The sequence below is a fragment of the Pseudophryne corroboree genome, chromosome 5, assembly GCF_028390025.1.
Source record: "Pseudophryne corroboree isolate aPseCor3 chromosome 5, aPseCor3.hap2, whole genome shotgun sequence".
NCBI classification, from domain to species: Eukaryota; Metazoa; Chordata; class Amphibia; order Anura; family Myobatrachidae; genus Pseudophryne; species Pseudophryne corroboree.
The window spans coordinates 233075730-233090003 of record NC_086448.1 but is presented as its reverse complement, the minus strand read 5'-3'; the positions used below and the strand labels follow the sequence as shown (position 1 = coordinate 233090003).

Sequence of the window (14274 nt, the reverse complement as noted above, 5' to 3'; positions counted from 1 at the left end):
AGGGTGTAGGAGTGAGGGTATTGGGATGCAGGGACAGGGTGTAGGAGTGAGGGTATTGGAATGCAGGGACAGGGTGTAGGGGTGAGGGTATTGGGATGCAGGGACAGGGTGTAGGGGTGAGGGTATTGGGATGCAGGGACAGGGTGTAGGGGTTAGGGTATTGGGATGCAGGGACAGGGTGTAGAGGTGAAATAAATGGAGGGACAATACAAAACTCCTATAGATCACCCTGATAAGCTCCATAGTTGCCTGTGCCCAGGTGTGTGTAGTAGTCTAAATCAGACCATCATGTGAGAGAGTCTCTAACCAATTGCTAGTGGTGCTGAAACACCTATGATGATTGGGCTCTTACCTTCTGTGTCAGCAGCAGTTGTTCTTTACAAGAGCTCAGGAAGTCCTTTCCCGGGAACATGTCTAAGTGACTGCATACAAAATTGTTCGAATTAGGAGTGGGAGCAGGCTGCAAGATGCAGTGCCACTGCAGGCGTCTCCACGCCATTGCAACAGCAACTCGCACCCTAAGCTCACACTAGATAAGAGACGCCTACACTAAATAGACAACAAATACATATACAGATGTGTCCTAGTACATTCTTGCTGCGGGAGGCAGCGAGTCACAGTGCTGCCGCAATGTGATAGCGCAGGTTCCCGTAGCCAGCGAGTCTCCCATCGACTGCTGGAGGTGGCTTCCCCTGGAAAATATACATCTCCCGCTACCCCCGCTGAAGGAGATTCTTTGGCTCCTTGTACATAGTGTACAGGTAGCGGAAGCATTGCCAGGGAGGGTTAGGGTTAGGCTGTGTCAAAGGGGGGCACGGCTATGGTTAGGCACTAGGGGGTGGGTTAGGCTGCAGGGGGGTTAGGGTTAGGCTGTGTGAGTGGGAGGGGCACGGTTCTGGTTAGGAACTAGGGGGTGGGTTAGGCTGTGTGAGTGGGGGGGCACGGCTAGGGTTAGGCACTAGGGGGTGGGTTAGGGTTAGACTGTGTGAGTGGGGGGCGCTGTTAGGGTTAGGCTGCAGGGGGGTTAGGGTTAGGCTGTGTGGGAAGGCAGGGATAGGGTGGGGGGAGGTGTGAGCGCCAGGAACCTGTACATATAATACACACACTATACATACTGTACATATACTGTACAGTGTAAATACTGTATACATACTGCAGAAAAGGCAGCTAGTGGGGGCGAGGGGTTACGGTTAGGCTGTGTCAGAGGGGGGCACGGTTAGGTTTAGGCACTAGGGTGTGGGTTAGGGTGCAGGAGGGGTTAGGGTTAGGCTGTGTGAGTGGGAGGGGCACGGTTCTGGTTAGGAACTAGGGGGTGGGTTAGGCTGTGTGAGTGGGGGGGCACGGCTAGGGTTAGGCACTAGGGGGTGGGTTAGGGTTAGGCTGTGTGAGTGGGGGGCGCTGTTAGGGTTAGGCTGCAGGGGGGTTAGGGTTAGGCTGTGTGGGAAGGCAGGGATAGGGCGGGGGGAGGTGTGAGCGCCGGGAACCTGTACATATAACACACACACTATACATACTGTACATATACTGTACAGTGTAAATACTGTATACATACTGCAGAAAAAGCAGCTAGTGGGGGCGATGGGTTAAAGGAGGGGCTGCTACATATTACATATAAGGAGCATGTATTACATATATATTACATATAAGGAACATGTAGGCTTCAGGGAGGGGAGGGGGTCACGCTTACAAGAGTGATTAGCCTGCATAGTATTATACACATGTGTGTGACACACTAACCATGTTTTCTGCGATCATGTTGAAGTTCTTCTGCGCCGGGTGCCTACAATTTCATCCTTCAGCCTCCTATGCAGGCAGCCAGTGTGTGAGGGCGACTGTGCTCCAATTGGCTGAATGACTTGTGTGATGTGTCACTCAGCCAATAGGAGCACAGCAGAAACTGCTGAGGAGTTCCTGCACTGATCAGGAATCTCCTCAGCGTTACTGCAGGGCAGTCCATGCTCCGTGATAATAGTGGGAGGAGTCACAGAGCGGGGGGCACGATGAATTTACCTGGCAGCCGAGTATGACTCTGAGGTAAGCCATAAGGTTGGCCGTGCTAGGGGGCGGAGCTACGGGCTGGTCCGGGGGCGGAGCTTAGGACAGGATCTTGGGAAAGACTGAGACTCAGGAGGAGTCAGCAGGACCCCGCTGCTGTGCGTGGAGTGGTCGAGACTTCGGACGGCTGATTTGGGGTCCTGTGGGCCTATTTTCAATGGGGGGCCTGGAGCTGCAGCTCCATCCGCCCCATTGTTAATCCGGCTCTGGCTGTATCCATATCCAGGTTGATCTTGCCATGTACAGTAAATGATTGCCGATTTAAAAAAATGGACCCACACAAAGTCCCGCACAGCCTGCAATTCGCAGTCTATTAAATTTCACACCACGGGGTAAATTTACTAAGATGGGAGTCCTATTTAAGATGGGATGTTGCCCATAGCAACCAATCAGAGTCTACTTCTCATTTATCTAGCACCATCTAGAACAGTGATTTTCAACCTTTTTTTTTTACTCGCGGCACACCGAACAATATTTTAAAATTGCTAAGGCACACCATAAGTTCCCCACAGATAAAAAAAAAAAACCCCACACACATTGGCCCTCACAGTAAAAAAAAATCCACACATACTTTGGCCTACACAGAAGAAACAATCACATTGCTCCCCACATAAATCATGTTGCTCAATACTTAAATCCTATTGCTCCCCACATAAATCAGTTATATTGCTCCCCAGATAAATCATGTTGCTCACACATAAATCAATCACATTTCTCCCCACATAAATCCTATTACTCCCCACATGAATTATTCACATTGTTCCCCCCATAAATCCTTATTCTCCCCACATAAATCCTTTTGTTCCCCACTGCAGAACTAAAATAACAAATATTAGCCCCTACCGGTCAGCTGTCCTCCTTCCTGTCCCTCAGTGGTGGGGGTTGTTCATAGTGGAGTGCTGCGAATACTGAGCAGTGGGCAGTCAGGCAGGTGTGGATGTGGGTTGGCAAGGAAAGTTATGTATGCAGGCAGGAACTGGAAGATCAAATAAGAAAATAATCAGAGACCCAAGGCGCAATCTCACTTATGCAGCTAATTGAGCAAGTGAAGGCCACTTAACCCTCATATAAATACTAGAGATGAGCGGGTTCGGTTTCTCTGAATCCGAACCCGCCCGAACTTCATGTTTTTTTACACGGGTCCGAGCGACTCGGATCTTCCCGCCTTGCTCGGTTAACCCGAGCGCGCCCGAACGTCATCATCACGCTGTCGGATTCTCGCGAGGCTCGGATTCTATCGCGAGACTCGGATTCTATATAAGGAGCCGCGCGTCGCGGCCATTTTCACACGTGCATTGAGATTGATAGGGAGAGGACGTGGCTGGCGTCCTCTCCGTTTAGAAATTAAAATAGATAGGAGAGTGAGAGTGAGACACTTCATTTACTTACCGGAGCTTAGGAGGAGTTATACTAGTGACTGATGACCAGTGACCTGACCACCAGTGCAGTTTTATAATTTATTATTATTTAATAATCCGTTCTGTTCTTGTTCTCTGCCTGAAAAAAACGATACACAGTGACTCAGTCACACTCACATGCCATATCTGTGCTCAGCCCAGTGTGCTGCATCATCTATGTATAATATCTGACTGTGCTCACACAGCTTAATTGTGGGGGAGACTGGGGAGCAGTTATAGGTTATAGCAGGAGCCAGGAGTACATATTAAACAGTGCACACTTTTGCTGCCAGAGTGCCACTGCCAGTGTGACTGACCACTGACCACTGTGACCAGTGACCTGACCACACTGACCACCAGTATAGTATATTGTGATTGAATGTCTGCCTGAAAAAGTACACTCGTCGTGTGACTTGTGTGGTGTTTTTTTATTCTATAAAAATTAAAAAACTCATTCTGCTGACAGTGTCCACTCCAGCAGGTCCGTCATTATATAATATATACCTGTCCGGCTGCAGTAGTGATATATATATATTTTTTATATCATTATTTATCATCCAGTCTACTAGCAGCAGACACAGTACGGTAGTTCACGGCTGTAGCTACCTCTGTGTCGGCACTCGGCAGTCCATCCATAATTGTATACCACCTACCCGTGGTTTTTTTTTTCTTTCTTCTTTATACATACTACATCTCATTATCATCCAGTCTATATTAGCAGCAGACACAGTACAGTACGGTAGTCCACGGCTGTAGCTACCTCTGTGTCGGCACTCGGCAGTCCGTCCATAATTGTATACCACCTACCCGTGGTTTTTTTTTTCTTTCTTCTTTATACATACTACATCTCATTATCATCCAGTCTATATTAGCAGCAGACACAGTACAGTACGGTAGTCCATGGCTGTAGCTACCTCTGTGTCGGCACTCGGCAGTCCATCCATAATTGTATACCACCTACCCGTGGTTTTTTTTTTCTTTCTTCTTTATACATACTACATCTCATTATCAACCAGTCTATATTAGCAGCAGACACAGTACGGTAGTTCACGGCTGTAGCTACCTCTGTGTCGGCACTCGGCAGTCCCTCCATAATTGTATACCACCTACCCGTGTTTTTTTTTTTCTTTCTTCTTTATACATACATACTACATCTCATTATCATCCAGTCTATATTAGCAGCAGACACAGTACAGTACGGTAGTCCACGGCTGTAGCTACCTCTGTGTCGGCACTCGGCAGTCCATCCATAAGTATACTAGTATCCATCCATCTCCATTGTTTACCTGAGGTGCCTTTTAGTTGTGCCTATTAAAATATGGAGAACAAAAATGTTGAGGTTCCAAAATTAGGGAAAGATCAAGATCCACTTCCACCTCGTGCTGAAGCTGCTGCCACTAGTCATGGCCGAGATGATGAAATGCCAGCAACGTCGTCTGCCAAGGCCGATGCCCAATGTCATAGTACAGAGCATGTCAAATCCAAAACACCAAATATCAGTAAAAAAAGGACTCCAAAACCTAAAATAAAATTGTCGGAGGAGAAGCGTAAACTTGCCAATATGCCATTTACCACACGGAGTGGCAAGGAACGGCTGAGGCCCTGGCCTATGTTCATGGCTAGTGGTTCAGCTTCACATGAGGATGGAAGCACTCAGCCTCTCGCTAGAAAACTGAAAAGACTCAAGCTGGCAAAAGCACCGCAAAGAACTGTGCGTTCTTCAAAATCCCAAATCCACAAGGAGAGTCCAATTGTGTCGGTTGCGATGCCTGACCTTCCCAACACTGGACGTGAAGAGCATGCGCCTTCCACCATTTGCACGCCCCCTGCAAGTGCTGGAAGGAGCACCCGCAGTCCAGTTCCTGATAGTCAGATTGAAGATGTCAGTGTTGAAGTACACCAGGATGAGGAGGATATGGGTGTTGCTGGCGCTGGGGAGGAAATTGACCAGGAGGATTCTGATGGTGAGGTGGTTTGTTTAAGTCAGGCACCCGGGGAGACACCTGTTGTCCGTGGGAGGAATATGGCCGTTGACATGCCTGGTGAAAATACCAAAAAAATCAGCTCTTCAGTGTGGAGGTATTTCAACAGAAAAGCGGACAATAGGTGTCAAGCCGTGTGTTGCCTTTGTCAAGCTGTAATAAGTAGGGGTAAGGACGTTAACCACCTCGGAACATCCTCCCTTATACGTCACCTGCAGCGCATTCATAATAAGTCAGTGACAAGTTCAAAAACTTTGGGCGACAGCGGAAGCAGTCCACTGACCAGTAAATCCCTTCCTCTTGTAACCAAGCTCACGCAAACCACCCCACCAACTCCCTCAGTGTCAATTTCCTCCTTCCCCAGGAATGCCAATAGTCCTGCAGGCCATGTCACTGGCAATTCTGACGAGTCCTCTCCTGCCTGGGATTCCTCCGATGCATCCTTGCGTGTAACGCCTACTGCTGCTGGCGCTGCTGTTGTTGCTGCTGGGAGTCGATGGTCATCCCAGAGGGGAAGTCGTAAGCCCACTTGTACTACTTCCAGTAAGCAATTGACTGTCCAACAGTCATTTGCGAGGAAGATGAAATATCACAGCAGTCATCCTGCTGCAAAGCGGATAACTGAGGCCTTGACAACTATGTTGGTGTTAGACGTGCGTCCGGTATCCGCCGTTAGTTCACAGGGAACTAGACAATTTATTGAGGCAGTGTGCCCCCGTTACCAAATACCATCTAGGTTCCACTTCTCTAGGCAGGCGATACCGAGAATGTACACGGACGTCAGAAAAAGACTCACCAGTGTCCTAAAAAATGCAGTTGTACCCAATGTCCACTTAACCACGGACATGTGGACAAGTGGAGCAGGGCAGGGTCAGGACTATATGACTGTGACAGCCCACTGGGTAGATGTATGGACTCCCGCCGCAAGAACAGCAGCGGCGGCACCAGTAGCAGCATCTCGCAAACGCCAACTCTTTCCTAGGCAGGCTACGCTTTGTATCACCGCTTTCCAGAATACGCACACAGCTGAAAACCTCTTACGGCAACTGAGGAAGATCATCGCGGAATGGCTTACCCCAATTGGACTCTCCTGTGGATTTGTGGCATCGGACAACGCCAGCAATATTGTGTGTGCATTAAATATGGGCAAATTCCAGCACGTCCCATGTTTTGCAGTTTGCACATACCTTGAATTTGGTGGTGCAGAATTTTTAAAAAAACGACAGGGGCGTGCAAGAGATGCTGTCGGTGGCCAGAAGAATTGCGGAACACTTTCGGCGTACAGGCACCACGTACAGAAGACTGGAGCACCACCAAAAACTACTGAACCTGCCCTGCCATCATCTGAAGCAAGAAGTGGTAACGAGGTGGAATTCAACCCTCTATATGCTTCAGAGGTTGGAGGAGCAGCAAAAGGCCATTCAAGCCTATACAATTGAGCACGATATAGGAGGTGGAATGCACCTGTCTCAAGTGCAGTGGAGAATGATTTCAACGTTGTGCAAGGTTCTGATGCCCTTTGAACTTGCCACACGTGAAGTCAGTTCAGACACTGCCAGCCTGAGTCAGGTCATTCCCCTCATCAGGCTTTTGCAGAAGAAGCTGGAGACATTGAAGGAGGAGCTAACACGGAGCGATTCCGCTAGGCATGTGGGACTTGTGGATGGAGCCCTTAATTCGCTTAACAAGGATTCACGGGTGGTCAATCTGTTGAAATCAGAGCACTACATTTTGGCCACCGTGCTCGATCCTAGATTTAAAGCCTACCTTGGATCTCTCTTTCCGGCAGACACAAGTCTGCTGGGGTTGAAAGACCTGCTGGTGAGAAAATTGTCAAGTCAAGCGGAACGCGACCTGTCAACATCTCCTCCTTCACATTCTCCCGCAACTGGGGGTGCGAGGAAAAGGCTCAGAATTCCGAGCCCACCCGCTGGCGGTGATGCAGGGCAGTCTGGAGCGACTGCTGATGCTGACATCTGGTCCGGACTGAAGGACCTGACAACGATTACGGACATGTCATCTACTGTCACTGCATATGATTCTCTCACCATTGAAAGAATGGTGGAGGATTATATGAGTGACCGCATCCAAGTAGGCACGTCACACAGTCCGTACTTATACTGGCAGGAAAAAGAGGCAATTTGGAGGCCCTTGCACAAACTGGCTTTATTCTACCTAAGTTGCCCTCCCACAAGTGTGTACTCCGAAAGAGTGTTTAGTGCCGCCGCTCACCTTGTCAGCAATCGGCGTACGAGGTTACATCCAGAAAATGTGGAGAAGATGATGTTCATTAAAATGAATTATAATCAATACCTCCGTGGAGACATTGACCAGCAGCAATTGCCTCCACAAAGTACACAGGGAGCTGAGATGGTGGATTCCAGTGGGGACGAATTGATAATCTGTGAGGAGGGGGATGTACACGGTGATATATCGTAGGATGATGATGAGGTGGACATCTTGCCTCTGTAGAGCCAGTTTGTGCAAGGAGAGATTAATTGCTTCTTTTTTGGTGGGGGTCCAAACCAACCCGTCATTTCAGTCACAGTCGTGTGGCAGACCCTGTCACTGAAATGATGGGTTGGTTAAAGTGTGCATGTCCTGTTTATACAACATAAGGGTGGGTGGGAGGGCCCAAGGACAATTCCATCTTGCACCTCTTTTTTCTTTAATTTTTCTTTGCGTCCTGTGCTGTTTGGGGAGGGTTTTTTGGAAGGGACATCCTGCGTGACACTGCAGTGCCACTCCTAGATGGGCCCGGTGTTTGTGTCGGCCACTAGGGTCGCTTATCTTACTCACACAGCTACCTCATTGCGCCTCTTTTTTTCTTTGCGTCATGTGCTGTTTGGGGAGGGTTTTTTGGAAGGGACATCCTGCGTGACACTGCAGTGACACTCCTAGATGGGCCCGGTGTTTGTGTCGGCCACTAGGGTCGCTTATCTTACTCACACAGCTACCTCATTGCGCCTCTTTTTTTCTTTGCGTCATGTGCTGTTTGGGGAGGGTTTTTTGGAAGGGACATCCTGCGTGACACTGCAGTGCCACTCCTAGATGGGCCCGGTGTTTGTGTCGGCCACTAGGGTCGCTTATCTTACTCACACAGCTACCTCATTGCGCCTCTTTTTTTCTTTGCGTCATGTGCTGTTTGGGGAGGGTTTTTTGGAAGGGACATCCTGCGTGACACTGCAGTGACACTCCTAGATGGGCCCGGTGTTTGTGTCGGCCACTAGGGTCGCTTATCTTACTCACACAGCTACCTCATTGCGCCTCTTTTTTTCTTTGCGTCATGTGCTGTTTGGGGAGGGTTTTTTGGAAGGGACATCCTGCGTGACACTGCAGTGACACTCCTAGATGGGCCCGGTGTTTGTGTCGGCCACTAGGGTCGCTTATCTTACTCACACAGCTACCTCATTGCGCCTCTTTTTTTCTTTGCGTCATGTGCTGTTTGGGGAGGGTTTTTTGGAAGGGACATCCTGCGTGACACTGCAGTGACACTCCTAGATGGGCCCGGTGTTTGTGTCGGCCACTAGGGTCGCTTATCTTACTCACACAGCTACCTCATTGCGCCTCTTTTTTTCTTTGCGTCATGTGCTGTTTGGGGAGGGTTTTTTGGAAGGGACATCCTGCGTGACACTGCAGTGCCACTCCTAGATGGGCCCGGTGTTTGTGTCGGCCACTAGGGTCGCTTATCTTACTCACACAGCTACCTCATTGCGCCTCTTTTTTTCTTTGCGTCATGTGCTGTTTGGGGAGGGTTTTTTGGAAGGGACATCCTGCGTGACACTGCAGTGCCACTCCTAGATGGGCCCGGTGTTTGTGTCGGCCACTAGGGTCGCTTATCTTACTCACACAGCTACCTCATTGCGCCTCTTTTTTTCTTTGCGTCATGTGCTGTTTGGGGAGGGTTTTTTGGAAGGGACATCCTGCGCGACACTGCAGTGACACTCCTAGATGGGCCCGGTGTTTGTGTCGGCCACTAGGGTCGCTTATCTTACTCACACAGCTACCTCATTGCGCCTCTTTTTTTCTTTGCGTCATGTGCTGTTTGGGGAGGGTTTTTTGGAAGGGACATCCTGCGTGACACTGCAGTGACACTCCTAGATGGGCCCGGTGTTTGTGTCGGCCACTAGGGTCGCTTATCTTACTCACACAGCTACCTCATTGCGCCTCTTTTTTTCTTTGCGTCATGTGCTGTTTGGGGAGGGTTTTTTGGAAGGGACATCCTGCGTGACACTGCAGTGACACTCCTAGATGGGCCCGGTGTTTGTGTCGGCCACTAGGGTCGCTTATCTTACTCACACAGCTACCTCATTGCGCCTCTTTTTTTCTTTGCGTCATGTGCTGTTTGGGGAGGGTTTTTTGGAAGGGACATCCTGCGTGACACTGCAGTGCCACTCCTAGATGGGCCCGGTGTTTGTGTCGGCCACTAGGGTCGCTTAGCTTAGTCATCCAGCGACCTAGGTGCAAATTTTAGGACTAAAAATAATATTGTGAGGTGTGAGGTATTCAGAATAGACTGAAAATGAGTGTAAATTATGGTTTTTGAGGTTAATAATACTTTGGGATCAAAATGACCCCCAAATTCTATGATTTAAGCTGTTTTTTAGTGTTTTTTAAAAAAACACCTGAATCCAAAACACACCCGAATCCGACAAAAAAAATTCGGTGAGGTTTTGGCAAAACGCGGTCGAACCCAAAACACGGCCGTGGAACCGAACCCAAAACCAAAACACAAAACCCGAAAAATTTCCGGCGCTCATCTCTAATAAATACAACAGACAGATTAAAAAAAAGCTCAAATAAAAGCGCTCAGTGTAGTTTCATATAACTGAAAAAATATTAGTAATACTTAATGACCATATGATTATACATGAAATAGTCCAATCCCAAGATGATTCCTCCGGTTGTGGTGTGAGGACGATCAAATCTCCAACTCCATAGGACGTAGCAAAATGATATGCAACAAAAGCAAAAATAACAAATCATGGTGTAATACGTCTTTAAATACTGAAAGCAAGCATGCAGCTAGAAAAAACAGGTTTTCAAAGGAGATGGATGGCGTACCCCACTCACAATAGATATAGCTAGTCTCCGCACATAAAGGTATCTTTCACTCCACCATATACTGTAAGTCAACCGTATAATACGATGCGTACCATTACTCACTCAGAGAAAGATGACGATCCTCACGTAACGGTTTCTTTGTGTGTAGCTCCAAGGATATTGATAGTAATAGTGTTATAGATAAAAACACTTTATTACAAAATTAAAAAAAATTTACACAAGCAGGGGACCTTAACATAAAATGGCTCAGGGGCGGACAGTGAAACAGCTGTTATGGCCGCAGGCCGAAAACGGCACTAACCAGCTGGAATGTAATAGCACAATTCCAACCTCAAGAAACCAAGTAATGCAGGAACCACCTGTAGGCACTCGTCCAACGCGTTTCTCCCAGCAATTGGGGCTTTTTCAAGGACCGTATTATACGGTTGACTTACAGTATATGGTGGAGTGAAAGATACCTTTATGTGCGGAGACTAGCTATATCTATTGTGAGTGGGGTACGCCATCCATCTCCTTTGAAAACCTGGTTTTTCTAGCTGCATGCTTGCTTTCAGTATTTAAAGACGTATTACACCATGATTTGTTATTTTTGCTTTTGTTGCATATCATTTTGATACGTCCTATGGAGTTGGAGATTTGATCGTCCTCACACCACAACCGGAGGAATCATCTTGGGATTGGACTATTTCATGTATAATCATATGGACATTAAGTATTACTAATATTTTTTCAGTTATATGAAACTACACTGAGCGCTTTTATTTGAGCTTTTTTTTTTTAGGAACTGGAAGATGTGTATGCAGGCGGGTGGGCTGGCTGGGTTGTGAGATACGGCTGGCCGTGACCTATGATATCACACCGCCGCATCTTCAAGGCATAGGTCACGGCCAGAGCACGACTAAACCTCTAAGAAGAGCCCGGGCCAACAGTTCACTCTGAAGGTGCAGGAAGCTGCTCTGGCTCCGCGGCACACCTTGCAACTGGTCGCGGCACACTAGTGTGCCACGGCACACTGGTTGAAAAAGCCTGATCTAGAAGATAATACCTGGAATCTGGTTGCTATGGGCAACATCCCATCTTAAATAGAACTCCCATCTTAGTAAATTTAGCCCCACATCTGAATCAGGCTCAGTGACATAACTTGGAAATTAATTTTATTTTGTTTATTACCACCAATTAAGCATTTCTCTTTAATCTCTAATTTACGGTCATTTACCTTTTAATATCCCTGAAAGTCCTTTGTCATGCTATTTATCATATCCACTTGCTCTAAAACTAAATAAAAGTACAAAACCGATATATTGTGTCAAAAGGTTTTAGCTTTGGAAAAGACAAAATTAAACTCTATTTTTGTTATGGAAAATAGTTATTGATTCAATTGAGCTCAACCTTTGTACCCCACAAAGTGAAGGTTGTATCCTATCTAGACATGAATCACTTCATCATTTGTGAGCAATTTAATTTAATGATGATAATCACATGAAGCTCATTTTACTTTATGAAGTTATATTATTCAGCTAATTAGACTGAATAATGTGATTTTGAACAAGTACAAAGCATTCTTTAGCAGCCGTTGTCAGCCTGAAAGAATTGTATTTCAATGCATAAAATGTTCTTTAGAAGATGGTGACATTTTACAGCCTCTAAGTCTCGCTTCGTGATGTGCTCAATGTCACTGATGCCTCTAAGATGGAATTTGCAAATTTGTTTGCTGTAAAATTGATGGCCTAATGGGAACTAAAGTAATATTTCATATTTTTGAATTAGATTTACCTTTATATATGGCATAAATTAGATCTGTGAAAACACTTGATAGGTGCACAGCCTGCAAAGCAGAAGACTCTATAGAGACACCTCTCACAAGGGATTTCTCTTTAGTGTGCATCAATGGATGTATTACACTATTAATGCAACTAATAATTCTTTTTAAAAAGTGAGCTGTACATTGCATTATGTATCAAAATCCTGACTGCTGGTATACTGGCAGCGGGGCGAGCGCAAAAGAGCCCCTTGTAGGCATGTTATTTATTCTCCCTCCAGGGGTGTCGTGGACACCCCAAGAGGGAAAATAGTTGTCGGTATGCCGGCTGTCGGGTTTCTGGCGCCGGTATGCTGAGCGCCGGGATCCCGACAGCCGGCATATTAAGTGCTACCCCTAAAAGGGACCAATCTCCACATAACGACAAGAAAGGCACACAAAAAAAATCATTGTTACAGCTGCTTGTTGAAAGATACTATAGGTCCCTATGGGTATTTACTAATAATGCACACAATTCCCCCAGCCCACAGTGACATTTTGGCTATTTTTAATGCCTGTTATTCATATACAGTAAATATATTTTCTACCTTTGTTTATGGTAGTTCTTGCAAAAATGCCTTGTTTTAAAAGCAGTTTGGGAATATTTCTGGGAAACAAATATCACATATACTGGTACTTTAACATTTCTCATGCATTGCCTTTGGTGCTACCTTACAATACACTGTTACAGTATGTCAGATCAGGGCCAGTGATGTGTGCCAGTATTATACTGTGGGTGAGTGATAAATATCTAGATCTGATTTTTTATTTGCAAAAAAAGGTTGAGCAAGAGTATTCAACTAAAGCATCCTACCTAAAAGGAACACGCAGCACTAGTGACACCATCGACCAGCTGTGTGATCCCATGGCCGCTGCAGCTCCGACCAAGAGGCCAGGAAATCTTCATCATCTGACGGAGATCCTGGCCTCAGCACTCCCCCAAAATGAAGGCCACGTGCCTCCTATTTGGAAAGCGGTGTCCGTCTCCAACCCCTCTGCAGCCGTAGTGCACCCAACGACACAGGACCCATACTTCTTGTGCGCAGTTTGGATCCAGCGCATGCACAAAGTACTTTTGCTGCCCATTGCTTTAGAACCTGAATAAGGCCCATTAAGCTTCAGATGTTACTGTTGTTGTTTGCATATACCACTCTACTGGGCATTATTACTAGTGATGAGCGGGTTCGGTTTCCGAGAAACCGAACCCCCCCGAACTTTACCCTTTTTACACGGGTCCGAGCCATACTCGGATTCTCCCGTATGGCTCGGCTAACCCGAGCGCGCCCGAACGTCATCATCCCGCTGTCGGATTCTCGCGAGATTCGGATTCTATATAAGCAGCCGCGCGTCGCCGCCATTTTCACACGTGCATTGAGATTGATAGGGAGAGGACGTGGCTGGCGTCCTCTCCGTTTATATAGTTATAGTTAGTTGATCTGATTGCTACTGCTTAGATTATTGTGGGGAGGATTGGGGAGCAGCTGTTAGGAGGAGTACAGTGCAGAGTTTTGCTAGTTTTTTTTTATCCGTTCTCTGCCTGAAAAAAACGCTCCATACCATATCTGTGCTCAGCCTCAGTGTGCTGCATGATATATCTGACTGTGCTGAGTGCTCACACTGCTTAATTGTGGGGGAGACTGGGGAGCAGCTATAGCAGGAGTACAGTGCACAGTTTTGCTGACAGTGACCACCAGTATACGTTTGTCTGCCTGAAAAACACTCCTGTGGTGTCTTTTTTTCTTTATACTATAAGTATAAACGCAGTCTGCTGACAGTGTCCACCAGGTCCATTATACTGTATATAGCAGTACGGTAGGCCACTGCTGTACCTACCTCTGTGTCTTCAGTCACTCGTCGTCATACATAAAGTATACTATCCATCCATCTACATTGTATACCTGTGGTGTCTTTTTTTCTTTATACTATAAACGCAGTCTGCTGACAGTGTCCACCAGGTCCATTATACTGTATATAGCAG

The 14274-nt window shown here is 46.9% G+C and overlaps 1 long non-coding RNA gene across 1 annotated transcript in view; it reads left to right on the top strand.

Moving 5' to 3' along the window:
- Nucleotides 1-1941: 1941 nt before the first annotated feature.
- LOC134928958 (uncharacterized) overlaps nt 1942-14274 on the top strand; it is an 82792-nt gene continuing 70459 nt past the window's right edge. The window contains exon 1 of the long non-coding RNA XR_010178158.1: nt 1942-2034. This is a non-coding gene — a long non-coding RNA (uncharacterized LOC134928958). The remainder of the gene's footprint in view (nt 2035-14274) is intronic.